Source organism: Pituophis catenifer, unplaced genomic scaffold (assembly GCF_029215685.1).
Source record: "Pituophis catenifer annectens isolate HBS135680 unplaced genomic scaffold, rPitCat1.0.hap2 SCAF_12, whole genome shotgun sequence".
Taxonomy (NCBI): domain Eukaryota; kingdom Metazoa; phylum Chordata; class Lepidosauria; order Squamata; family Colubridae; genus Pituophis; species Pituophis catenifer.
In genome coordinates this window covers 20506279-20532389 of record NW_027256892.1, presented here as the reverse complement: position 1 = coordinate 20532389, position 26111 = coordinate 20506279, and positions in this window count along the sequence as shown.

Below are 26111 nucleotides of genomic sequence, written 5' to 3'. Positions count from 1 at the left end.
GTTCAAAGCCAGAGAGGGCATAAAACCCGGGGACTCGCAGCATCTCTGCCCTTTTTCTGTTCAGGAACTCAAACCATGTGATCCTGTCCACCATTAAACCATCTTTCCAAGCAGTCTCCATGTTTCCAGTGTCTTTTTCCCCATTTGGAGCTGAACCCAGAAGGATATTTCTTCCTACATTATGCAAGCCATTTTATTCCCTGTGATACTCTGTTACAAGAGTATTGTCACCTTTGAACTTGAGCATTGGAGAAAACTCTTGAGAAGACCATGGACAGGCAAGAAAACGAACCAATGAATCATCAGACAAATTAACCCAGAGTTTTCTTTAGAGGCACGAATTACCAGGGTTAAATTATCCTACTTTGCACAGATTATATGAAAGACCCACATTATGGGAAATGCTCTAATGCTGGGAAAGGTGGAAGGCAAGAGCAGAAGAGAATAACCAACAGCAAGAAAGACAGACTCAGTTCCAATATTGATGAGGACAAGAAAGACAGACTCAGTTCCAATATTGATGAGGACATGATCGGTAGACTTGAAAAAAATAGGTTAGGGCTAGATCAGGATGGGAAAAAGAAAGATCTATGTGGCCGCTAGAAGTCGAAAATGACATGATGGCACATAATCCATCCATCCATCCATCCATCCATCAATTATGTTACTTGAGTTAAAAATAATTAAAACATTGAAAACCTATGTTAGATAGGATGAATTAGCTCCGAGAAATGCAGATTTCTTGCAAATGCTGATGCCTTGAAAATAGCGCCACCATTTTCATCTCAGTGGTAAACTGAGGAAATCTTATTGATATACAGTAGAGGCCAAAATTGTGGAAATCTTTTGGGAAGAGTGTATTTTTGAGGTTGATGGCTAATAACACCACTTTTTTTTTTTTTTTTTTTTTGAGTTTCGAGATAATCCTATTCCACTGCTGGAATGGCCTGGGAATAGCCCAGACCTTAACCCAATTGAAAATCTATGGAGCCGACTAAAGAAACTTGTTAGTCAGAAGTGACCCAGCAAGACCCCGCTACTCCCATGTAACACCTCTCCTGCGCGAGCTGCACTGGCTGCCGGTGGCCCTTCAGATCTGCTTCAAGGTGCTGGTACTCACCTATAAAACCCTTCATGGCATGGGCCCGGGGTACTTGCAGGACCACCTCCTACCGGCCTCCCACTGCCCAGTGCGCTCACATAGGACTTCCTTCATCCGGGTGCCGTTGGCCAGACAGTGTCGGCTGGCGGCCCCCAGGATGAGGGCGCTCTCTGTAGCCGCACCGACCCTCTGGAATGGGTTACCCACCGGGCTCTGGACAGCCCCTGACCTCCGCACTTTCTGCGCCGAGCTGAAGACATGGTTTTTTCAGCAAATTCCCTGATCTGCCGTGGGTTTTTAATTGTCTGGGGGTTTTAAATTGACTAATTTTAGTATTGGGATTGTTGTGTTGTTTTTATTTTGTGAGCCGCCCCGAGTCCTATGGGAGAAGGGCGCCATATAAATTTGAAAAATAAATAAATAAATAAAACCCAGTTAAAAGAAGCAATCATTCCGTCTTGGTTTCACATGATAACAGCTGCAGAACTAAAAGACTTGGTTTACTCCATGGGAAGATGTTGTAAGGCCGTCACTCATGCTAAAGATTACTCAACTAAGTATTAACTGACATGGTGATCATTTTTGTATATCTCATTTTTTCTATGGTGATCATTTTTATATATCTCATTTTTTCTTTGTTTCACTTTTCTTCTTTATACTGTAACTGCTATTTTAATAGCAAATCCTTCATAAAAGTTATTGCATTACATTCTTGATTAAATTATCTTTCCATTGATACAGTATATAATTTTATGGTACTACTCCAAAAAAAAAAAAAAAAAGTGGTGTTATGAGCTAGTTTTAGAAAATACACTTTTCCCAAAAGGTTTCCACAATTTTGGCCACTACTGTAATAAGGTTACTCTTCATCCACATATGCTTTATGGGGGCTAATTTTATGACTAGCTTTGATCATTGTTCTTTACACTTGCCATGTTTTCATCATGTCATCCTTCCTAAGTCATTCACCCAATGATACTGCAATTCCCTTTCCAATAATTCTCCTTTGTCTTTTCTGTATTTCTTCATCTTGTTCAACGTTCTAATCTTATTGGAAAAAATGGCTGAATTGCGAAAAAAATAGTTGGAATCATTGGTTCCATAATAACCTTGAATTTTTTTTTTTTAAATTGATTTATATGCCACCCTTCTCCGGAGACTCAGAGCGGCTTACAATGCGTTAAGCAATAGCCTTCATACTTTTGTATATTTTATACAAAGTCAGCTCATTGCCCCCACAAACTGGGTCCTCATTTCACCTACCTTAGAAAGGATGGAAGGCTTAGACAACCTTGAGCCTGGTGAGATTTGAACTTGCAGTAATTGCAGGCAGCTGAATGTTAATAACAGTGCTTTAGTCTGCTGCGCCACCAGGGCTCAATATTGATGGTTCTATGTACTTTTCATTTAGAAACATCCCTGAAGTCCAACCTCATATTTATAATAATCAATATAGAGGCAGGATAAATATTCCCTTTATCCAGTATTTTTCTGGTTATTTTTATTTGAGGATATTTCACGATCCATAATAACGTTGGTAGAAATAGAATTTGGAACTTCATAATAAAATACCTTAATTTGAGAATGCCCACCTTGGGGAAATTCACTGGAATTTATATTAATCTAATTTCTTTGCCAGATGAGTACATTCTTGTTTTTAATTCTGTCAGACATTCCCAGTCTCTTAAGTTACAGTGTATGTTTTATTTGCTGCTGTTGTCTTATTTTTATGAACTGTTTTTAATTTTCTGGGTGATGCTTTTTTTTTAAAAAAAAAAAAAAAAGAACTTTGATGCTTGCCTTAAAAGCAGCCTGAAGGAAAAAAAAATGAGAGAAGAATATAATAAATCTGTGAAATAACATATTCATGATCTTCTAGAATAAAATCTGAGGTAAAGGCATAAATTCATAGGCAGAGTCCCTCAGATGAGTGATACTCCATTCTGAAGGGGGCAGAGACGTGTAATATATATATTGGTCTTATTGGTTGGAAGAGAATTCAAGCCCAGTGCATTGAAATCTATTGATGCTTCACTCTTGGTGAAAAGGAGAAGAAAAAGAAGAAGGAGAACACAGTGAAGGAGAAGAGTGGACAGAGAAAAAAAGGAGAAGGTGAAAGAGGAGGAGAAGGTAGAAGGAGAAAGAGAAGAAGGGGAAAATAGACAAGGGGAAGGAGATGATAGAGAAGGAGAAGGCAAAAAAAGGAAGAAGAGGAGGAGGAAAGAAAGAGGAGGAGGAGGAGAAGATGGAGAAGGAGAAGGAGGGGAATAGACAAGAGGAAGGAGATGATAGAGAAGGAGGAAGCGAAAAAAGGAAGAAGAGGAGGAGGAGAAAGAGAAGGAGGAGGAGAAGATAGACAAGGAGAAGAAGGGAAAAATAGACAAGGAGAAGAAGGGGAAAATAGACAAGGGGAAGGTGATATAGAGAAGGAGAAGGCAAAAAAAAGAGGAGGAGGAGAAAGAAAAAGAACGAGGAGGAGGAGAATGAAAAGGAGAAGGAGGAGGAGAAAGAGAAGAAAGGGAAAATAGACAAGGGGAAGGAGATGATAGAGAAGGAGGAGGCAAAAGAAAAAAAGAAGAGGAGAAAGAGAAGGAGGAGGAGGAGGAGATAGACAAAAGAGAACGAGGAGGAGGAGAAGGGAAAGGAGGAGGAGGAGGAAAAGAAGAGAAAGAGGAGAAGGAGAAGGAGCCAATAACCTTTTTGCATCTTGAAGCAGCCTCTCCTTGACAAGAGAGCAATGCTCAAATTAGACCTTACACGATGTTGCACTGGAGTGAGTAACATGCCAGCCCCGTCATTGTCTTCATTTGGGGATTATGTATGGATTCGGGGAGGGGCTCTTAAGCAATGCATAGTGTGCATGATTTATGGTACATTATTCGGAGATTAGCTATTTCATGATTAATTGTATAACAAAAGACTTGGACGCATTGGACATATTCCATAGGGGAATATTCATTCATGGAGATTTTATATATATATATATATATATATATATATATATATATATATATATATATATATATATATATATATATATATATATATATATATATATATATATATATATATATATATATATATATATAACTCCAGTTACTGTGAGTAATAAGCTACAGTTGACTGAATAATGATAACTTTACGGCAAGTACAGCAATATGTAGTTTTGTCAGCTCCTGCTGTTCTGCCTATGACTGGGAAATATTAATTGGCAGCTGCAGTTTATTTCATAAGCTACTGATAATAAAGCTCAACGGCAAATAAAAGGAAGGGAAGCGAAATCAGGAACAACAGTGCGTTCAAACACTCGTTGCAATGTTCCCTCTTAGGATTGAATTCTGTACAGGTAGTTCTCGACTTACAGCAGTCTGTTTAGTGACCGTTCGGAGTTACCATGTCACTGAAAAAACCGACTTATGACCGTCTTTCACACTGACGACCATTGCAGCATCCCCAAAATAAAATCACATTCTCAACTTCATTGGATAATCCTATTTTGCTCCAGCTCCAGATTCCCAAGGATTGTGACACACCCCAACGGTCCTTATCAAAGTTATAATGTACCAAGAATAAACAAAGTCCGGCAAAGGTTGGCAACCAGCCCAGAAGACAAGATACGATAAGACACTCACTCTTTAAAAATGCTCTTTAATAATCACACGTTGTTTCCAGCAAGAAATTACTAACTGTGTGCGACTTAAATAGGCTAAGGGAGTGGCCAATTATCCTCAAGCCCTACTCTCGAGTAGACCTCCTCCTCCTGAGTAGCCACTCCTGCCTTTTGGCAGCCCTGCGTGCCCGAGCATTGAGGAGAGGCTCCTCCACTTCACTCTCTCCACTTGAAGGAGCCTCTGGAGGTTCTGAAGGCCCTGGCTGAGTCTCTGCCTCTGGCTTCACATCCTCTTCGGCCTCCTCGCTGTCCGACGCAAACGCCAGCTGTGCAGGCTGCTGGCGCGGCCCCACACCAGCCTCCTCGTCGTCGGGATCAGCCACGATCCACGCAGGATGCTGGCGGGCCACAACAAATCCAGGTTAGATATAACTAGAACTGAAATCAGTAGGAAAAGTAAATGTTGCCCAAATTAAATTCCATGAATTAGTCCTTGACTTACGACACTTCGTTTAGTGACTGTTCACAGTTACAGCGGCACTGAAAAGAGTGACTTATGACCGTCTTTCACACTTATGACCTTTGCAGTATCCCTACATTCATGTGATTTACATTTGGATGCTAGACAACTGGTTTCTATTTATGACCGTTGCTGTGTCCCGGGATCATGTGATCAGCTTTTGTGAGCTTCCGACAAGCAAAATCAATGGGGAAGAGCCGGATTCACTTAACAACGGGGTTACTAATTTAACAACTGCAGTGGTTCACTTAACAAATGTGGCAAGAGAAGTCCTAAAATGGGGCAAAGTTTAACAAATTTCTCACTTAGCAACATATATTTTAGGCTCAATTGTGGTCCTAAGGCCGTGATGGCAAACCTATGGCACGCGTGCCACAGGTGGCACGTGGAGCCATATCTGTGGGCATGCGAGCGTTGTCCTAGCTCAGCTCCAGTGCGCATGTGTGTGCCAGCCAGCTGATTTTCGGGCCTTCGGGGCCCATCGGAAGTCAGGAAACGGGCTGTTTCTAGCCTCCGAATGGCCTCCGAGGGAGTGGGGAAGGCTGCTTTTGCCCTCCCCAGGCTCCAAAGAAGCCTTTGGAGCCTGGGGAGAGCAAAAAACAGGCCTACCAGGCCCACTGGTAACCTTTTTGCCATTGTGTGCCAAAAGCGGGGAGAGCACAGGGGAATTGTGTGCGCATGCATGGGAATGGGGTGGGGCACAGGGGGCATTGAATTATAGGTGTGGGCACGCATGCGTGCGACCCCCTGCACTCCCCCCGCTTTTGGCACGCGACAGCAAAAAGGTTAGCCTTCACTGTCTTAAGGCAAGGACTGCCTGTAGTTACTTTTCAAGAGATGGGTAGAACTTCTCAAATAATAATAATAATAATAATGAGATAATCGGAAGCAAATAAAAACACTTTTTTTGCATGGTTTCCATATCTTCTCTGGAATAAGAGGTTCAGCTTCATTTCCCTTCAGCCTTCCCCAAGATAGGGTCTGGTGGTATTTTAGCATAGAATTATACAGCATTAAGCTTAACTGAACACAGTGAGATTTTGCTTGTGATGCATAGGGCTGCAGGATCAAAGACAAACTTCATCCCAAGCCTTAGTGAAACCAGGCTGATCAAAGGAAAGACCTGTTCTGTTAGATCGTATAAAAGGCAGTGATTTTTTTTTTAAATGTACTTTTAAAAAGTAAATGAAGAGGACAAGACGTTATACCAGGAGTCAGCAACCTGCGGCTCTGGAGCCGCATGTGGCTCTTTCATCCCTCTACTGCGGCTCCATCGCTAGTCGGCGCTACAATTTTGAGAGGCGCTTCCGGTTAGGGGGGGGAAGCATGGTGCACCAGGAGGAGACTCTATGGCAAGGGGCGGGTTTTCCAGATGGCTCTACAATTGATAAGGATTTCGGTTAGGACAGGTAGAGGGAAAGGGATGCCGTGCTAGGAGGAGACTCTATGGTGGGGAAACCGGACTTCTAGTCAGCTCCAGAATTGAATGGGGGACTTCCGGTTAGGACCTCTGTGGCTCTTTGAGTGTTTAAGGTTGCTGACCCCTGCGTTATACCAATAAAAGAAAATATTTGTAGATCGGTTTGAACTGTGGGGTCCTTGGTGTTCTCTGAGCTGGGTTTTTTTCTTGCAGACATTTCATTACCCAACCAGGTAATAACATCAGTGCTAGTGATGTTACTGATTACTGTACCGTTACTACAAGCATTGGTGATGGCACCTAGTTGGGTAACAAAATGTCTGCTAGAAAACAACCCAGCCTCAGAGAACACAAGGATCCACACAAAGAAGCGTTTTTCTAAGTGAATATCAGCCTAGTGTCAGCCTAGATCCGTGATGGTGAACCTATGGCACGCGTGTCACAGGTGGCATGCGGAGCCATATTTGTAGGCACACGAGCGTTGCCCTAGCTCAGCTCCAGCATGCATGTGCGAGCCAGTCAGCTGATTTTCGGGCCTTCCAGGTCCACCGGAAGTCGGGAAATGGGCCGTTTCCAGCCTCCAAAGAGCATCTGGTAGGTTGGGGAAGGCTGTTTTTGCCCTCCTCAGGCGCCAAGAAAGCCTCTGGAGCCCGGGGAGAGTGAAAAACAGGCCTACCGGTAACCTTTTTGCGGTCGCGTGTCAAAAGCAGGGGGGCATGGGGGGCATTGAATTATGGGGAGCATGACCCCCCCCCACTCCCCCCGCTTTTGGCACACAACAGCAAAAAGGTTAGCTATCACTGGCCTAGATTATATATTACTTTGGATTTCTTGTGGTGAACCCTTGCAGTATTCCTATATTTGAGGGACTGCCACAAAGAAGAGGGTGTGAATCTATTTTCCAGAGCACCAGAAGGCAGAAACAAGAAGTGATGGATGGAAACTAATCAAGGAGAGAGCAACGTTAGAATTAAGGACAAATTTCTTGATAGTGAAAACATTTAACCATTGAAACAGTTGCCTTCAGAAGTTGTGGATGCTCCATCATTGGAGGCTATTAAAAAGAGACTGGACAGCCATTTGCTGAAATGGTTTAGGATCTCCTGTTTGAGCTGTGGGTTGGACTAAAAGACCTTCAAGGTCCCTTCAAATTCTGTTATTCTGTTAATTCTGGATGTTGGTTCACAACGTATAAAACACAACACAACATAACGTAACATAAATAACACAGGAACTTTCCCACCTATATCTGGAGAAGCAAGGTATCAAATCTGGGCAATTTTGCATGACTGAACTATTTGGGATGGGTTTTACAAATGCTAAACCAATCTGAATGTCTCTAACCATAAAGAAAATGAGGTTGCCATGAGCTCGGGAGTGGAGATGATTGAAGAGTTAGGACTTTATGGGTTTCAGTGAAAGAGTTATGATATGAAACTTGTAGAAGACTCGTGAAGATAGCATTGTCTGACTCTGAATTTTGTAATATAATTCCCGAAAGGTTATAAGTTATCTATGTGTCCAGTAGGAGTTAAAAAAGACTTGTTTTTTTCTTTTCCAGGAATGCAAATTAAGATGAACATCTAATAAATTAATCTAATATTAAATTATTATTCAATTAAAAAGACAAGAGGGACATTTGTGAAACCGACATGCAAGAAAAATATAGTCATAGACTTTCCTGCCCAGAAGTTCTTCCTTTTCCCCAATCCCATCACAATTTCAAGGTCCAAATGAAGAACTTCAGAAACTACTGAACTTCATTATAATCCAGTGAGGAAAGCTATTATACGAGGAGAGTTAAAGCTTAGCTTTCATCTCAATTCCATTTCCAGAGATGAATTAATTAAATGCAGGGGAGTCTGCTTCTTTGAAATCAGGTGAAATGGATTTCGTTCCAAAATGTTGAGTTTGGGATAACACAGTTGTATGTTCTTTCATGATGTTTCAGATTCAAAGTTCAGAATATCCAATCCTCTCTAAACCGGGGGTGTCCAACCTCGGCAACTTTAAGACTTGTGGACTTCAACTCCCAGAATTCTCTAGCCAGCATGGGGAATTCTGGGAGTTGAAGTCCATAAGTCTTAAAGTTACCAAGGTTGGGCATCCCTGCTCTATAGTCTAGGACTGTTTATAAATTGGACTACACATTATGTGAAATCCGGGTAATTTGCTATTCTTCTCTCTCTCCAGCAATCTCAGGGCGTTACTGAGTTTATTAATACCATTCTTGGCATGTAAGTGACAAAAAAAATCGGCATTCATGCTTCGACATTAGAAATTTTTAAAAAATATGCTTATAATGGGGAAAGTTTATGCAGATCACCATGCAAGATGCAACTTGGATTCTACTTTCAGTCTTCTTACCATCTGACAGCTTCAGGAAGCAGATGCTTCAGAGGAAGGTACAATTAAAAAGAGACATACTATACCCAAGCTGGCAATGCTATACTATATCTTAGCACAATTAATTACTACATGTGATAGCGCAGTATATAGTCTGGAATAAAGAGAAATAAAAAGATCAAGGGAGAAAGCCATCTGGGCGACTTTGGGCCAATCACTAGGAGACGGTGAGTTCTGTTCCCACTTTAGGCATGAAAGCTGGCTGGGTGACTTTGAGTTAGGAGACGGTGAATTCTAGTCCCGCTTTAGGCATGAAAGCTAGCTGGATGACTTTTTTTTTTTTTTTTTTTTTTTTTTTTAATTTGATTTATATGCCGCCCTTCTCCGGAGACTCAGGGCGGCTTACAATGTGCTCAGCAATAGCCTTCATACTTTTGTATATTTTTTATACAAAGTCAGCTTATTGCCCCCACAAACTGGGTCCTCATTTAACCTACCTTAGAAAGGATGGAAGGCTGAGTCAACCTTGAGCCTTGGAGAGATTCGAACCAGCAGTAAATTGCAGGCAGCTGTGTTAATAACAGGGTGCTTTAAACCACTGTAGTACCAAGGCTCTTTGAATCAATCACTGGGAGATGATGAGTTCTAGTCCCACCTTAAGCTTGAAAACCAGTTGGGTGACTTTGGGCCAATCACCAGGAGAAGGTGAATTCTAGTAACTGCTTTAGGCATGAAAGCTAGCTGGATGACTTTGAATCAATCACTGGGAGATGGTGAGTTCTAGTCCCACCTTAAGCTTGAAAACCAGCTGGGTGACTTTGGGCCAATCACCAGGAGAAGGTGAATTCTAGTCCTGCTTTAGGCATGAAAGCTAGCTGGATGACTTTGAATCAATCACTGGGAGATGATGAGTTCTAGTCCCACCTTAAGCTTGAAAACCAGTTGGGTGACTTTGGGCCAATCACCAGGAGAAGGTGAATTCTAGTAACTGCTTTAGGCATGAAAGCTAGCTGGATGACTTTGAATCAATCACTGGGAGATGGTGAGTTCTAGTCCCACCTTAAGCTTGAAAACCAGCTGGGTGACTTTGGGCCAATCACCAGGAGAAGGTGAATTCTAGTAACTACTTTAGGCATAAAAGCCAGCTGATGACTTTGGGCCAATCACCAGGAGAAGGTGAGTTCTAGTCTCACCTTAGGCATAAAAGCCAGCTGATGACTTTGGGCCAATCACCAGGAGAAGGTGAGTTCTAGTCTCACTTTAGGCATAAAAGCCAGCTGATGACTTTGGGCCAATCACCAGGAGAAGGTGAGTTCTAGTCTCACCTTAGGCATGAAAGCCAGCTGGGTGTCCTTGGTCCAGTCCCTCTCTCTCAGCCCAAACCGCTTCACAGGGCTGTTGTGTGGAAAATAGAAGGACAAAGGAATATCAGGTATGTTCACCACCTCAAATTACTTAGAAAGTAATAAAAGTGGGATTAAGAAAACCTCTAATAAAGTATCTAATAAAATAATCATTTAAGAAAGCCAACAAAATTACCGAATTATTCTTTCTCCCTACGAATTTAGGAGGTGCAGAGCAGGTTAATTTAAACTGAATTCACGAATACTTAATTTCTTAAGAAGTACTGTCTTGCTGTAAATTCGGTACCCAAAGTTGGAGAAACAGGCGCAGAGATGCTGTTTTATGAATTCAAAAGAGATCGGGGAAAGAGTTCATATTGTTCCTGACTATCCTTCTCTTTTCATCCTGAAAATATTATAGTCAAAGATTTAGTGTAGCCTTAATATATTTACATACCCAGAGTTATTCTTGCTTCAGCACAATGACTTCCTAACGATCTGTTACCTATTTAAGACAGATTGCCTTTCATGGTTCACTGGATTTGACGCAGGCATTCATTCTAATCAATACAGCAGTCAATGGTGAGAATAGATTTACTTGTCTCCGAGATTCTGTTTGTTTTTCTGTACCTTTAATTGAAAAAATTTCAAGTGATTACCATCGTATGCATCGTATGGATTACAGTTTCTTTTTTCTTTTCTTTTTTAAAAAACAGCAATTATGGTTAAGGGGGGAAAAAAAAGAAAAAAGAACAATACCGTAAAGAATTTTAATAACCGAAGTAAAAGATTACGAGGAAAACAAACCTTCATTTGTATTGGCTAAGTCAATAGTTAGCGAACAACTTTGTAATGTGATATATGACTTTCCTCATCCCTGGCTTGTAATAACTCTCTTCGGAATTAATAGGCGGACACACAAGGAAAAAAACAACAATATACACATCAGTCTATAATTAACATTGTTAGGTTTTATTATCCAGAGCAGAAGAGCCCTCCCCTCCCCCATCCATTTTGATAACTCGCTGCCACTTTGACATTAAACCTTGAAGGCTTAGTTACATAGACTTAGTTTCCTGATCTTGCTGGATCTTGTCTGCCCAGAGAATATCTTGGGTCAGTGATCGCCAATTGAGACAGATGTTCTAATGAACCTCTGAAGCATGTTCAGAACTAGGTGGAATTGAGGGTCACTGACTTTGACTGGTTTAAGATGCTCTGAACACAATCTATGTAGGCTTATTTCAGAGAAGAGCAGTGGGCCATCTCAGTTTAATCTAAATGCACAGGTTTAATCGATGGGTCTAACCAGGAAAAAACTGGTTAGGGACCAGGTCTGTAGGAACACATCTCTTTTGCTGCAGAGGTCATCTAGATTCAATACTTCTCAGTCATTTCCTTCTGTTTCTAATCCTTATAATAAATGTGGAACAATTTACTCTGTTTTCATGGACTTCAGGAAGTCAATTTCAACTTTCTTTATTTGCACCCAAAAATGAAGAATGTGTCCTAAGCCAAGGTAGGCATATTCTTTTCTCTTGAAAATGTGTACCACGACCCCCATAATTGTGGGTCAAACATCTGGAAGTCACCAGTTTCATATTCTTATCCCAGAGATCTAGAACTGTTTATTTGTAAAAGGTAAAGGTTCCCCTCACACATATGTGCTAGTCGTTCCCGACTCTAGGGGGCGGTGTTTATCTCAGTTTCAAAGCCAAAGAGCCAGCGCTGTCCGAAGACGTCTCTGTGGTCATGTGGCCGGCATGACTAAACGCCAAAGGCTCACGGAACGCTGTTACCTTCCCACCAAAGGAGGTCCCTATTTTTCTACTTGCATTTTTTACGTGCTTTCGAACTACTAGGTTGGCAGAAGCTGGGACAAGTCACGGGAGTTTACCCCATTACATGGCACTAGGGATTCGAACCACCGAACTGCTGACCTTTCGATCGACAAGCTTAGTGTCTTTACCCACTGAGCCACCACGTCCCCTTATTTATTTGTAGATAGACCTTTTTCCAGATTCCCCATCTTCTACACCAGAGTTTCTCAATGTCGGGCACGAGAAGAAGTTTGGATTTCAATTCCCAGAAATCCCCAGCCTGGGGAATTCTGGGAATTGAAATCCGCACATCTTCAAGGGTGAGAAAGGCAATTCTACACCTTTTTCTGGAACTTACACCCTACAAAACCCTGAGGTTTTATCCTCCTAACCGAAAAACATCACTGCTAAACTTTCCAACAGATCGTTAGAAAAATAAATACTTTGCTTCACTTTTAATATCATAGATCTATAAATCCAAGGGTGTTTTTCCCAGGTTGATTTGTCAGGAATGTTGAGTGTCAACACATGGAATATTTATTTTCTATTTTCTTTATTTCCCCCCTTCACGGAAACCTCTAATGGAGACAGAGGTTCAAATGAAGCTATTATGTTCCTGTTCATGACTTTAATAAATCTGGGACTCTCTAAATCTTCTTATTTTGGATGAAAAGCTTTGAAGTCAAACAAATGCACTGAAGGGGGAAAAAAAGGCTCTTAAAAATAGTCAGTGAGAGTCCTGTGCTTGCAGCGAAATGAACGTGGATTTCTTTTAAAGCTGTTTTTAATAGTGGGAATTATGGAAAATTGGTACGCACCATTTATTAGGCAGAATTGCAGTCTGGCTGGTGCTCACGGTTAATAGCATTCAGGCAGATATTCTGGCAATAACCTTTAGAATTTGCTGGTCTTTTAACACATTAATCTGGCACTTGACATATACAAATAGTCCTCAACTTACAACAGTTTGTTTAGCGATGGTTCAAACTTACAACGTCACTGATAAAAGTGACTTATGACCATTTTTCACAGTTATGACCATTGCAATATCTCTATGGTCTTGCAATCCAAATTCAGATGCTTGGCAAGTGACTCATATTTATGTCCATTGCGGTGTTCTGGGATCATGTGGTCACCTTCTGCAAACTTCTGACGAGCAAAGTCAAAAGAAAAGAAGAATTAGGGGCGACATGATAGCAGTATTCCAGTATTTGAGGGGCGGCCACAAAGAAGAGGGAGTCAAATTATTCTCCAAAGCACCAGAAGGCAGGACAAGAAGCAATGGGTGGAAACCTATTCAAGGAGAGAAGCAACCTGGAATTAAGGAGAAACTTCCTAACAGTGAGGACAATTAACCAATGGAACAGCTTTGCCTCCAGAAAATGTGCTTCATCACTAGAGGTTTTTAAGAGGAGACTGGACAGCTACTTGTCTGAAATGGTATAGGTTCTTCTGCTTCATCAGGGGGTTAAATTAGAACATCTCCAAGGTTCTTTCCAGCTCTGTTCTGTTCTGTTCTGTTCTGTTCTGTTCTGTTCTGTTCTGTTCTGTTCTGTTCTACTCTACTCTACTCTACTCTACTCTACTCTACTCTACTCTACTCTACTCTACTCTATTCTATTTGAATTCTTTATTGGCCAAATGTGATTGGACAGACAAGGAATTTGTCTTGGTGCATCTGCTCTTGGTGTACATAAAAGAAAAGATACATTCGTCAAGAATCATAAGGTACAACACTTAATGATAGTCATAGGGAAACAGTCAATATAAATCTTAAGGATACCAGCAAGAAGGTTACAGTCATACAGTCATAAGTGGGAGAAGATGGGCAATAGGAACGATGAGAAGATTAATAATAATGCAGACTTAGTAACTAGTTTGACAGTGTTGAGGGAGTTATTTGTTTATTAATAGAATTATTCTACTCTACTCTACTCTACTCTACTCTACTCTACTCTACTCTACTCTACTCTACTCTAACTCTACTCTACTCTACTCTACTCTACTCTACTCTACTCTACTCTACTCTACTCTATTCTATTCTATTCTATTCTATTCTAATAGAATTCTTTATTGGCCAAGTGTGATTGGACAGACAAGGAATTTGTCTTGGTGCATCTGCTCTCGGTGTACATAAAAGAAAAGATACATTTGTCAAGAATCATAAGGTACAACACTTAATGATAGTCATAGGGAAACAGTCAATTTAAATCTTAAGGATACCAGCAAGAAGGTTACAGTCATACAGTCATTAAGTGGGAGAAGATGGGCAATAGGAACGATGAGAAGATTAATAATAATGCAGACTTAGTAAGTAGTTTGATAGTGTTGAGGGAATTATTTGTTTATTAATAGAATTATTCTACTCTACTCTACTCTACTCTACTCTACTCTACTCTACTCTACTCTACTCTACTCTACTCTAGTCAATGGGGAATCCAGATTCGCTTAACAACCGTGTTACTAACTTAACAACTGCAGTGATTCACTTAACAGCTGTGGCAAAAAAAGCCGTAAAATGGGGCAAAATCCACTTAAGAAATGTTTCACGTAGCAACAGCAATTTTGGGCTCAATTGCGGTCGTAAATTGAGAGCCACATGTACTTTCATTCATGCAGAAAAGGAATTTGCATAGGCATATATTTATTGTGATCCGTTCCTCACTTCCTGTAAGCAAATGCTGCAACTCCAGCATCCAGAGTGAGGCTGCTCTCCCAAATCTAGATTCAATGGATGGATGCAAGATGATGATAAATTATTGCTTTGCCATGTGTCTGAGCAATTTATAGCGGAAGTCAGGTTTGATTTGCATGACACTCTTTAGTTATTAAATTCAGTTGCTCAATGCATCAGTTTAGCTCTTCTGGCACATGGCTCTTTAACTGGAGTTTCACACTTTACCAAGCCCTCCCAACCGAAAACATCTATTTTGGACGGCAAAAAGTGGACTACAGGAAATTTAGGAAAATGGGGAGGAGTTTGTGCAACTCCCAAATGACAGCTGTTGAGGGAATTGATTGACTTGATTCCTTTCCTTTCCTTTCCTTTCCTTTCCTTTCCTTTCCTTTCCTTTCCTTTCCTTTCCTTTCCTTTCCTTTCCTTTCCTTTTTCCTTTTTTCTTTTTTCTTTTTCCTTTCCTTTCCTTTTCCTTTCCTTTCCTCTCCTTTCTTTTCCTTTCATCTCCTCTCCTCTCTCCTTTCCTTTTTCCTTTTTCCTTTTTCCTTTTTCCTTTTTCCTTTTTCCTTTTTCCTTTCCTTTCCTTTCCTTTTCCCTTTCCTTTCCTTCTCTCCTCTCCTCTCCTCTCCTCTCCTCTCCTCTCCTCTCCTCTCCTCTCCCCTTTCCTTTCCTTTCCTTTCCTTTCCTTTTTCCTTTTTTTCCCTTTCCTTTCATCTCCTCTCCTCTCCTCTCCCCTCCTCTCCCCCTCCCCTCCCCTCTCCCCTTTCCTTTCCTTTCCTTTCCTTTCCTTTCCTTTCCTTTCCTTTCCTTTCCTTTCCTTTCCTTTCCTTTCCTTTCCTTTCCTTTCCTTTCCTTTTTATTTATTTAGTTTGTCAAACATGTTCGAGATAACAGGAATAAGTGTAACCATGAAATGAATACATAAAATGAGTACAATTAAAGGGAACATTAGGAAAGGGATGGTAGGCAGACTGGTGCTCTTATGCACGCCCCTTAGAGACCTCTTAGGAATGGGGTGAGGTCAACAGTAGACAGTTTAAGGTTAAAGTTTTGGGGGTTTGGGAAAGAAAGCACAGAGTCAGGTAGTGCATTCCAGGCATTGGCCACTCTGTTGCCTTGCCTTGCCTTGCCTTGCCTTGCCTTGCCTTGCCTCTCCTCTCCTCTCCTCTCCTCTCCTCTCCTCTCCTCTCCTCTCCTCTCCTCTCCTCCCTTCCTTATTTTTACAAAGGACTCAAGGTTGGTGAACATATCCAACACACCTTCATTCTCCTTACAACATCCCTGTGAGGCGAGTTGAGTTATGACAGAGTGACTGGCCCAAAGTCATCCAGCTGGCTTCCTAGGGCATACTTAACACAGTGCATTTCAAATTTCTTCCATGTAGCATCTGCAAGCATCTAAGTGGTAGTCGTGCAGAGAGTGAGGTGGGCTACCTGTGCTTTCACTCACCCCCTTCCCAGATAAACTATTCTTGTCCCCAATCCAACATTTGCAGAGGATTAATCTCTCACTAGAGTTCAGTAATGCCCATCTGTAAATTTGCACAATTCATAGTCTAGACTGAACTAAAGCCATTGTAATTTACTTGCCGTTAATATATATGGTCACACCACTGGGAGATTGCCAGGTTAATAACCCAGAGCAGTTGGCCAACAAGAGATAATTTTTCGAGAGGGAGCTGGGGAGCTCTTAGTTGGAATTAGTTATCCATCAGAGCTTGGAGAGGTGATGATCCTTCAGCTGTGGAGAGGCAAACAAGGAAATGTTCATTGTGGATGCTTTGCGAGTTGAAGTGCCTGATAGCCATTTTCCTTTCCCACCCCTTTCCTGAAAACAAGGTGGAGAGTTTGCAGAAGTCTACTGCAGTAATATCCACTGCCTTTGATTTATAGTAGAATAAAAATAAATAGAATTCTTTATTGGTCAAGTGTGATTGGACACACAAGGAATTTGTCTTTGGTGCATATGCTCTCAGTGTACGTAAAAAGACAAGATACATTCGTTAAGAATCATAAGGTACAACATTTAATGATAGTCATAGGGTACAAATAAGCAATCGAATCATACTAGGAAACAATCAATGTAAATTGTAAGGATACAAGCAACAAAGTTGCTTGTATCCTATTGCTTAGCGCATTGTAAGCCACCCTGAGTCTCCGGAGAAGGGCGGCATATAAATCAAATAATAAAAAAAAAGTTACAGTCATGCAACCATAAATTGGAGGAGATGTGTGATAGGAATGATGAGAAGACTAATAGTACTAGTGACACAGCCTTAGTGAATAGTTTGATAGTGTTGAGGGAATTAGTTGTTTAGCAGAGTGATGGTGTTCGGGAAAAAACTGTCCTTGTGTCTAGTTGTTCTGGTGTGCAGTGCTCTATAACGTCATTTTGAGGGTAGGAGTTGAAACAGTTTATGTCCAGGATGCGAGGGGTCTGTAAATATTTTCACAGCCCTCTTTTTGACTCATGCAGTATACAGGTCCTCAATGGAAGGCAGGTTGGTAGCCATTGTTTTTTCTGCAATTCTAATTATCTAATTATATAACGGAGTTGGAAGGGACCTTGGAGGTCTTCTAGTCCAACTCCTTGCATAGGCAGGAAACTCTACACCACTTCAGACAAATGGTTATCCAATCTCTTCTTAAAAACTTCCAGCTTTGGAGCATTTACAACTTCTGGAGGCCAGTTGTTCCACTGACTAATTGTTCTAACTGTCAGAAAATTTCTCTTTAGTTCTAAGTTGCTTCTCTCGTTGATTAATTTCCACCCATTGCTTCTTGTCCTACCCTCAGGTGCTTTGGAGAATAGCTTGACTCCCTCTTCTTTGTGGCAGCCCCTGAGATATTGGAACCCTGCTATCATGTCTCCCTGGTCCTTCTTTTCACCATACCCAGTTCCAACAACCGTTCTTCATGTGTTTTAGCCTCCAGTCCCCTAATCCACCAATTATGGGGGTAGCACACATACAGACACACAAAACCTTGGAATGAAATTTAGTGTTGTCGATTTGCAGGGTAGGAAATCGGTCCAGCTGCCTATTTGGTAGTTATCATTATCATTTTTAATAAGAAGAATAAGTAGGAGGTAGGTTGTTCTCACTGCTAATTGTGAGCTTCAGAGCTGAAGATCAGTTAGGAAATGTCCCCTAGAGCAGGGGTCCCCAACCTTTTGAGCCTCAAGGACCACTAAATTCAAAATTTTAAATCCCACAGACCACTAATATAATCTGCCTAATGACTGGCTGGGAGGGCGTGACTTGGTGGTCATGTGACTTGGTGGATGTGGCCAACTCGATGTCACTCACATTGATGGGTGCCTTGCCAGCCTCTACTCACCCCTCTCCTGCCAGTCACCCCTCGCCTGCCCTCCCGGGCTCCTTAGGGCTCCAACAGGAAGCAGTTGTTGGAGCTAAGCAGCCACCACGAGAAAAAATTGGCAAAACAGCTGGCTCAGTTCAAATTGGATCTGACCGAGAAGGAGACTCAGCAGAAGCACCTCACTGAGGACTAGAAGCATAGGCTTTCCAAGCAGAGGGAAGACCTGCGGGAGTGCAAGGCCAGGTACCAGCGCCTGGAGGCTCAGTGGGCTGAGGTGGCCATGATGCAGTCCCACTGGAACAAGGCCCTCTAGCTCCTTGCCACCAGCAGCACTTCCCTTCAGCCTTTGCCCAAAGCTCTGCACCAGGAGGCTGAAGCAGAGCCCAAGTCGGAATTTCTGCCCCCCCTCCGACCAGCACAAAAAGACTCCAAAGGGGGAGACTCTTTGCAGCAACACAAGCATTCATTGCACGTATCTGGCCCCAGGGCTGTAGTTTGAGGACCCCTGATATAAAAAAAATGGAAAAAAAAAATTTCTGTGGACCACCAAAATTTTCTCGTGGATCACCAGTGGTCCACGGACCACCAGTTGGTGACTGCTGTCCTAGAGAATGGGGCTTTGTGCTGAGTTGGAGGCTCCTTGAGTACAGAGAACTTCTTGGTAGACCATCTGTTTGGGGCAGATAATTAATTGCTTGGTGGAAACATTTTGTGATTTTCCTCTGGTTCTCTGGTTTTGCTCGAATACCTGTAAACGAAGCAAGCGTTGCAGGGAAAAATAAAACAGGCATGTACCTCCAATAACGTCTCATCTGAACGAATCCAAATCTGAGAAGCATTGGGTTGCCTTCCAGCATGAAATGATGTCCCAGAGGGAGGTTCTCCTGCCCTTTTGTCTCCTCCATTGCTATGGGTAATGAGAAGTGACAGGTCCCAGCACGGAGGCAGCTGCAAAACCATCCTGCCTACTCCTATATTATCCTGACTTATTACATAGTAATAAATTGAACCATTCCACTTCATTATTTCGTATTTGAGGAGATTTATAGATTGTCTTGATGGCTGAAGAGGTGGTGATTAAAGGAGAAGCATACTAATAAGCGAGCTTGCACATAAAGCCATTCAATTAATGCGCAACCCAAGGGCCGTAGGACCGCTCGCTGGTAGCGAACTTTGCCCGTTCAGGATTCGAACTTACAACTTCTTACGTGAAGAGAGCATGGGCAGAGACCTAGGTTAGGCATGCAGGTGGCAATTAGGGCTAACAAAACCATTCCTCTTCTCTCCTTTCTTCTGTCTCTGAGATGCTAGCAAGTGTAGTTTTTCTCTGCTCCCTCTCCTGCGGCCTCATGTTCCATATGGATTTTTTAATAAAAAAGTTGAATATATCTGGGAGAAACTAAGATATTTCTGTACTGTGCTAGCTAGCTTTCTGGAAGGAGCTGGGAAAACGCAACAAGAAGCAGGAATCAGAAAGCAATTGTTCCAGCCTCACCAAAGCCCAAATTTGGGAGTATCCACTAAGTCTCTCGAGGGACGTGGTGGCTCAGTGGCTTAGACGCTGAGCTTGTGGATCGAAAGGTCAGCAGTTCAAATCCCTAGTGCCATGTAACAGGGTGAGCTCCCATTACTCGTCCCACCTTCTGCCAACCTAGCAGTTCGAAAACACGTAAAAAATGCAAGTAGAAAAATAGGGACCACCTTTGGTGGGAAGGTAACAACGTTTCGCACACCTTTGGCATTGAGTCATGCCGGCCACATGACCACAGAGACGTCTTTGGATGGTGCTGGCTCCTTGGCTTTGAAATGGAGATGAGCACCGCCCCCTAGAGTTGGGAATGACTAGCACATATATGCAAGGGGAACCTTTACCTTACTAAGTCTCTAACTCAATTCAGGAATCCAGATTCAACCATCCAAACAGAGAAGTCCAGTCTTTGCTTGGAACATACCTTGTGAAACCCATTACCTTGGTAGCCCTGAGTTATTTGTAAAATAAACAAAACAAACACATACATACATACCTACAATATGTATTTCTTTAGACACATTTGCAACCACAACATAAGGAGGAAAACTGAAGCCCTCTTATGGGCTGCAGATTTCATGATATTTACCCCGTTGACTGATGAATGAGATAGTTGCGACTTTGTGACCTGTTGAAGAGGTAACGTCTAAGTACCAGAATTGGGAGTAAATCAATCAGCTTTCCTGCTTCTGTGGGCAGATGGGTTCATCAGTTAGCCACTTTCCCTCAACAGGCTATAAATTATCTATGGCTGAAGGACAGCATGTCAGCTGAGCCGCTGCCACAACTTCTCCAGAAAGATCGATGTGGCACCATAAATGGAAGCAACTCGGCTTGAGCAGAGCCACTCAACCCACCATCACCAGGTTTTAAAGGTAAAGGTTCCCCTCGCACATACGTGGTAGTCATTTCCAACTCTAGGGGGCACGGCTCATCTCTGTTTCAAAGCCGAAGAGCCAGCGCTGTCCGAAGACGTCTCCGTGTTCATGTGGCCGGCATGACTAAATGCCAAAGGCGCATGGAACGCTGTTACCTTCCCACCAAAGGTGGTCCCTATTTTTCTACTTGCATTTTTTACCTGCTTTCGAACTGCTAGGTTGGCAGAAGCTGGGATAAGTAACGGGAGCTCACCCCGTTATGCGGCACTAGGGATTCGAACCGCTGAACTGCCGACCTTTCGATCGACAAGCTCAGCGTCTTAGCCACTGAGCCGCTTCACTAAATGTTTGGTGAATACACCTAATTTTTCAGAAAGCAAAGTATGTAAAACCCCTTTCGATGGTCAAGAATGTTGCATTCTCTCTCCAGTTCTGGTTAAGAAATGAGAAAGGTTATCATTCAATCAACGACTTGCCCCAGAGTATTTCAATTCATTACAAACAAATAAAAATAAAATCATACTTTCAATTTCATTGGATAATCCAGGTACAATGATCTAAGGCATCCTGTTATTAAGCTGGTTATTAAGACCAGCTGCCTGCAATTACTGCAGGTTCGAATCTCGCCAGGCTCAAGGTTGACTCAGCCTTCCATCCTTTCTAAGGTAGGTAAATTGAGGACCCAGTTTGTGGGGGCAATAAGCTGACTTTGTATAAATATACAAAAGGATGAAGGCTATTGCTGAGCACATTGTAAGCCGCCCTGAGTCTTCGGAGAAGGGCGGCATATAAATCAAAAATAAAATAAAAAATAAAAAAATAAAATCTAACTAAAACTAACTTAACTAAAACTGAAATCAGTAGGGAAAATAAACGTTGCTCAAATTAAATTCCATGAATTAGTCCTTGATTTACGGCACTTCGTTTAGTGACTGTTCACATGGCACTGGAAAGAATGACTTATGACCGTCTTTCACCCTTATGTCCATTGCAACGTCCCGAGGTCACGTGATGCTCTTTTGCGACCTTCTGACAAGCAGTCAGCGGGGAAGCCAGGTTCACTTAACAACCGTGTTCCTAACTTAACAATGGCAGGGATACAGTTATAACAACTGTGGCAAGAAAAGTCGTAAAATGGGGCAAAACCAGTGGTGAAATGTGAAATTTGTTACTAGCGGTTCTGTGGGCGTGGATTGGTGATGGGTAATATGACTGAGTGGGCATGGCCAACTTTTTTTTTTTTTTACTTTGAAAACCATTTTTTCTACAACCTCTTCAGCTGAAGAGGTTGTAAAAAAAAATGCTTTTAAAGTCTCTGATGATCCCAGCTGACTTGCCTGATCGGCAGAGGCTTTTTTTTTTCCTTTTAAAAACATTTTTTCTACAACCTCTTCGGCTGAAGAGGTTGTAGAAAAAATGCTTTTAAAAGCCTCTGATGATCCCAGCTGGGCCGCGCGATCATCAGAGGCATTTTTTAAAAACTTTTAAAAGCACTTTTTGGGCCAAAGAGGTTGTAGAAGAAATGCTTTTAAAAATTTTAAAAAAAGCCTCTGATGATTGCGCGGCTCAGCTGTGCAATGGGGGGGGGGCAGGGATTTTTGCTACTGGTTCTCCAAACCACCCACCTCCATCACTACAGGATCGGGCGATCCGGTCCGAACCAGGAGCATTTCACCTCTGGGCAAAACTCACTGAAATGTCTCGCTTAGCAACAGAAATTTTGGGTTTAATTGTGGCCCTCATGTAATGGACTTCCTGTATTGTACGTCAAGCTTGACTGACTTTGGCTTCAACATAATTATTTTTGAGATAATTAGTATTGGATTAACACACATGCACACGCTTTGTTTCTTTCTCGTCCCATGAATTCACTCCGGCTTGCACAGAAATCTAGATTTTCAAGTTTAATTAGGAGAATGCCAAAATTAATGTTGGGATGAATCAAAGAATCTGCTGTAGGCTTTAGTCCTGAATTGAAGGAAGCTTAAGTAGTGATTCAACCGTTTTATTTTGCTCATGCAAATGATTGCATCAACACACTTTCGTGTGCCTGTATGTGTGTGCTTTTATCCATGTCCCCATGAGCTACAGATAGAAAGAATCACACAACAGGATTCTTAATGCTCTCACACAATTATTGTTCAGCATTGGACAGACAACCAAATGAACTGTTCTGTGATCAGCAGAATTGGGGAATAGAAAATTAGTCGCTGTAGCGATGATGATGGTAATGAATTATGACTTCTGTTTGTTGAAATGTTGATCGTGTGTCCGTGGTTTTGTTTCTTTTGTGCCTTCTTTTATAATTTTGTCTATTCTTCTCTGGGTTTTTTTTTATTTAGTTAATAACTTTAATTTAATAAAAAAAGTGAGATAGAGAGTTCTTAATTTATAACAGAACTTTCTTCCCGATTTAAACCGAGCGGAAAAATAGAACTTTTTCCCCCAAGTGAATGGATTGTCCCTGAATTTTGATACCGTTTCCTTCGCATAGCGAGGTCTTTCAGTTTTCCAAAACTGTCAATCAAATATCTTTATAGGAGAAGTGAGAAGGAACCACACGGACCTAGGTTAAAGGTCTGACAACTGCAGTCCATAGATATGACAGGAGCCTTGAATATTGAAAGAACCTGAAGTATTATTGTTTGGAATATCATAATTCACAGGAGATCTCTCCCATCTCCAGCCTTGCTAATACATCACTGAATAGAGGCAGGCAAGTAAGCGTTTTAATACGAAATATAACTTAGCCATCGACTTCTGTCAATTTTCCCAATTCTGTTCATTGTCCTTGAGAGAGGGATTGACAGAATGCAAATCCTCCCTTAAAGGGGGGATAAATATTGGCTGGTAAAATAAGAAGCTTATAAGAGCTTTCTTAGGTAGGGCTATTACTCTGAATCAGACCAATGATCATTGATCAAAGCCCCCTTTTTTAAAAAAAAGATTTGTTTATCCTTTATATCTATATAAACCTGTTTTTTTAATGAATAACTCAAAGTGGGAAACATACCCAATGCACCTTCCTCCTCCTATTTTCTCCACAATAACCACCCCATAATAACCACAATACCTTCTGAGGGAGGTTGGGCTGAAAGTAGGTGAGTCACCCAGCTAGCCTTCATGCCAAAGGTAGGACTAGAACTCTCGGTCTCCTGGTAATTGGCCCAAAGTCATCCAGCCAGCTTTCATGCCTAAAATGGGACTAGAACTCTCAATCTCCTGGTGATTGGCCCAAAGTTACCAACCAGCTTTCATGCATAAGGCAGGACTAGAACTCACTGTCTCCTGGTAATTGGCCCAAAGTCATCCAGCCAGCTTTCATGCCTATGTGGACTAGAACTCACTGTCTCCTGGTAATTGGCCCAAAGTCATCCAGCCAGCTTTCATGCCTAAAATGGGACTAGAACTCTCAATCTTCTGGTGATTGGCCCAAAGTCACCCAGCCAGTTTTCATGCGTAAGGCAGGACTAGAACTCATTGTCTCATGGTGATTGGCCCAAAATCACCCAGCCAGCTTTCATGCCCAAGGTGGGATTAGAACTCACTGTCTCCTGGTGATTGGCCCAAAGTCTCCCATCCAGCTTTCATGCGTAAGGTGGGACTAGAACTCACAATTTCTTGACAATTGGCCCAAAGTCTCCCAGCTGGCTTTCATGCCTAAAATGGGACTAGAACTCACAGTCTCCTGGCAATTGGCCCAAACTCACCCAAAGTTGCAGAAGTTTTCTTAGGAAACCTGTTAAATGGCACATTGTTGTGCTTTTGAGCATCGTACTTTTTCTCCCTCAGATTTTGGACATCTTAACTTCGGAAAACCTCAGCATTCCAAGTTCAGTGATCAATCTATCTCCGCTCCGAAGGCCGCAGGATCGCAACCAACCAGTTTTTTTTATAGAAAGCTTGGTCCACTTCCTCAGGCGTGAGCCAAACTCTTTGTTAATCCCCCAAATGCTACCCTGTTCCTGGCAATGGATAATTTGCTAATGTTTGTGGCATTCTTGGCAAGCCCTGGGTTCTAATTGGCATTATCCGTAGCTACCCTGAAACATTTTGAAAGCGCTCAGGAGGTTAAATGGGTTCACATAGAAACTGGCTGTCTTGGCAAGTCTCCATCCTTTATTTATTCATTTGCTTACAACTGTATTGATTTTTAAAATGAAAAACATAAGCAAAAGACATAACCACCACTGTATTACTTTAGAAACGTCCATTAATAATAGGCGTATTGACAAAACTGACAAGGGGAATTAAAAAAAAAAAACAGCTGGGCCATTCAATTGTTCGCGTAGAGAGTTTGCAAAACTGAAAAGTAGGCAGGGCTCCTGAACCCCTCTTAGGTTTTAGCAATTGAAGGATTACCTCAGTGGTGAAATCCTGCTGGTTCTGTCCGGATCGCACGAACTGGTAGCGGCGGCGGTGCATGGTTCAGCGAACTGGTAGCGGCGGCAGCACGTGGCTCCGCCCACCTGCCCGGATGTCGTTACTTCCTCGTTTTAACCAGGAAGTAACCTGTTTTTGACTCTCTGCTCATGAACAGAAGGCTTTGCGCATGTAGAGAGGGTCAAAAATCAGATGTGATGATGGCGCGCGTGCAAGCAGAGTGACCGGAGGATGTGCAGCACACGTACTTCCGAACTGGTAGGGAAGGTAAGTAGATTTCACCCCTAGATTACCTCTATTATCCCAGAGGCTCATTGCTTGAATAAAAGTGATATTAGACTTTCAAAGAAAGTCTTTTTCAGATCTCAAGAAACTGTTCCAATGATTAGCCCAGATCTGTCCTTCAAGTATCTGGAAAGTGGCTATTAATTTTGTTTTTATGGTTTTCTTCATCAGGCTAGATTTACTGTATTCTCCCTACATTTTACTGGCACTACTGGGAGAGAAATGAACGACACCAGTTAGTGCAATTTTTCTGCTGGTTAGAGAACATGTTAAAGGAACTACGTGGCTCTGAATCCTCTAAACCCCCCCCAAAATCTTCTTCAAAGACCGAAGAGCAGTCAGGCTGGTAGAAATTTTTTTTATTACTTGCAATCAGGAGATTGCAAGGGGAAATATCTTCCCCAGCTGCGTTCTTCTGTCTCTGATTGAAGAAAGGAAGAAAGAGAGGAGATATTTTGCGTCTTGGATGCTCCTCGGAGAATCTCAGGATTATATCCGTAGAGCAGAACTCATAAATCATGTGAGACTTTTTTTTTTAGTTTCCAGCTTTTCTCAAACTTTTACTTGGTAACTCGGCGATGATTTGAAAACAAGAAAACACAGAAGCCTCACATCTTGTGATAGAAAATGAGGAATTGTGGCAGCAGAAGCACCCATTATTTTTAATTGAAAAAAAAAATCCCCAAAGCAGAAATTCAAAAAGTTCCTTTAAAGAGACACTAACACACACACACACAAAAGTATGACTCCCACCCTCTTGGCTATCATAGTTAGATGCCAAAATCAAGAACAAGAACAAGTCTTTATCTACATACTATTAAAACTGTCATTGACATGACCTTTATCTGAGCGAAATGGTGCATCATAGGACAACAATTT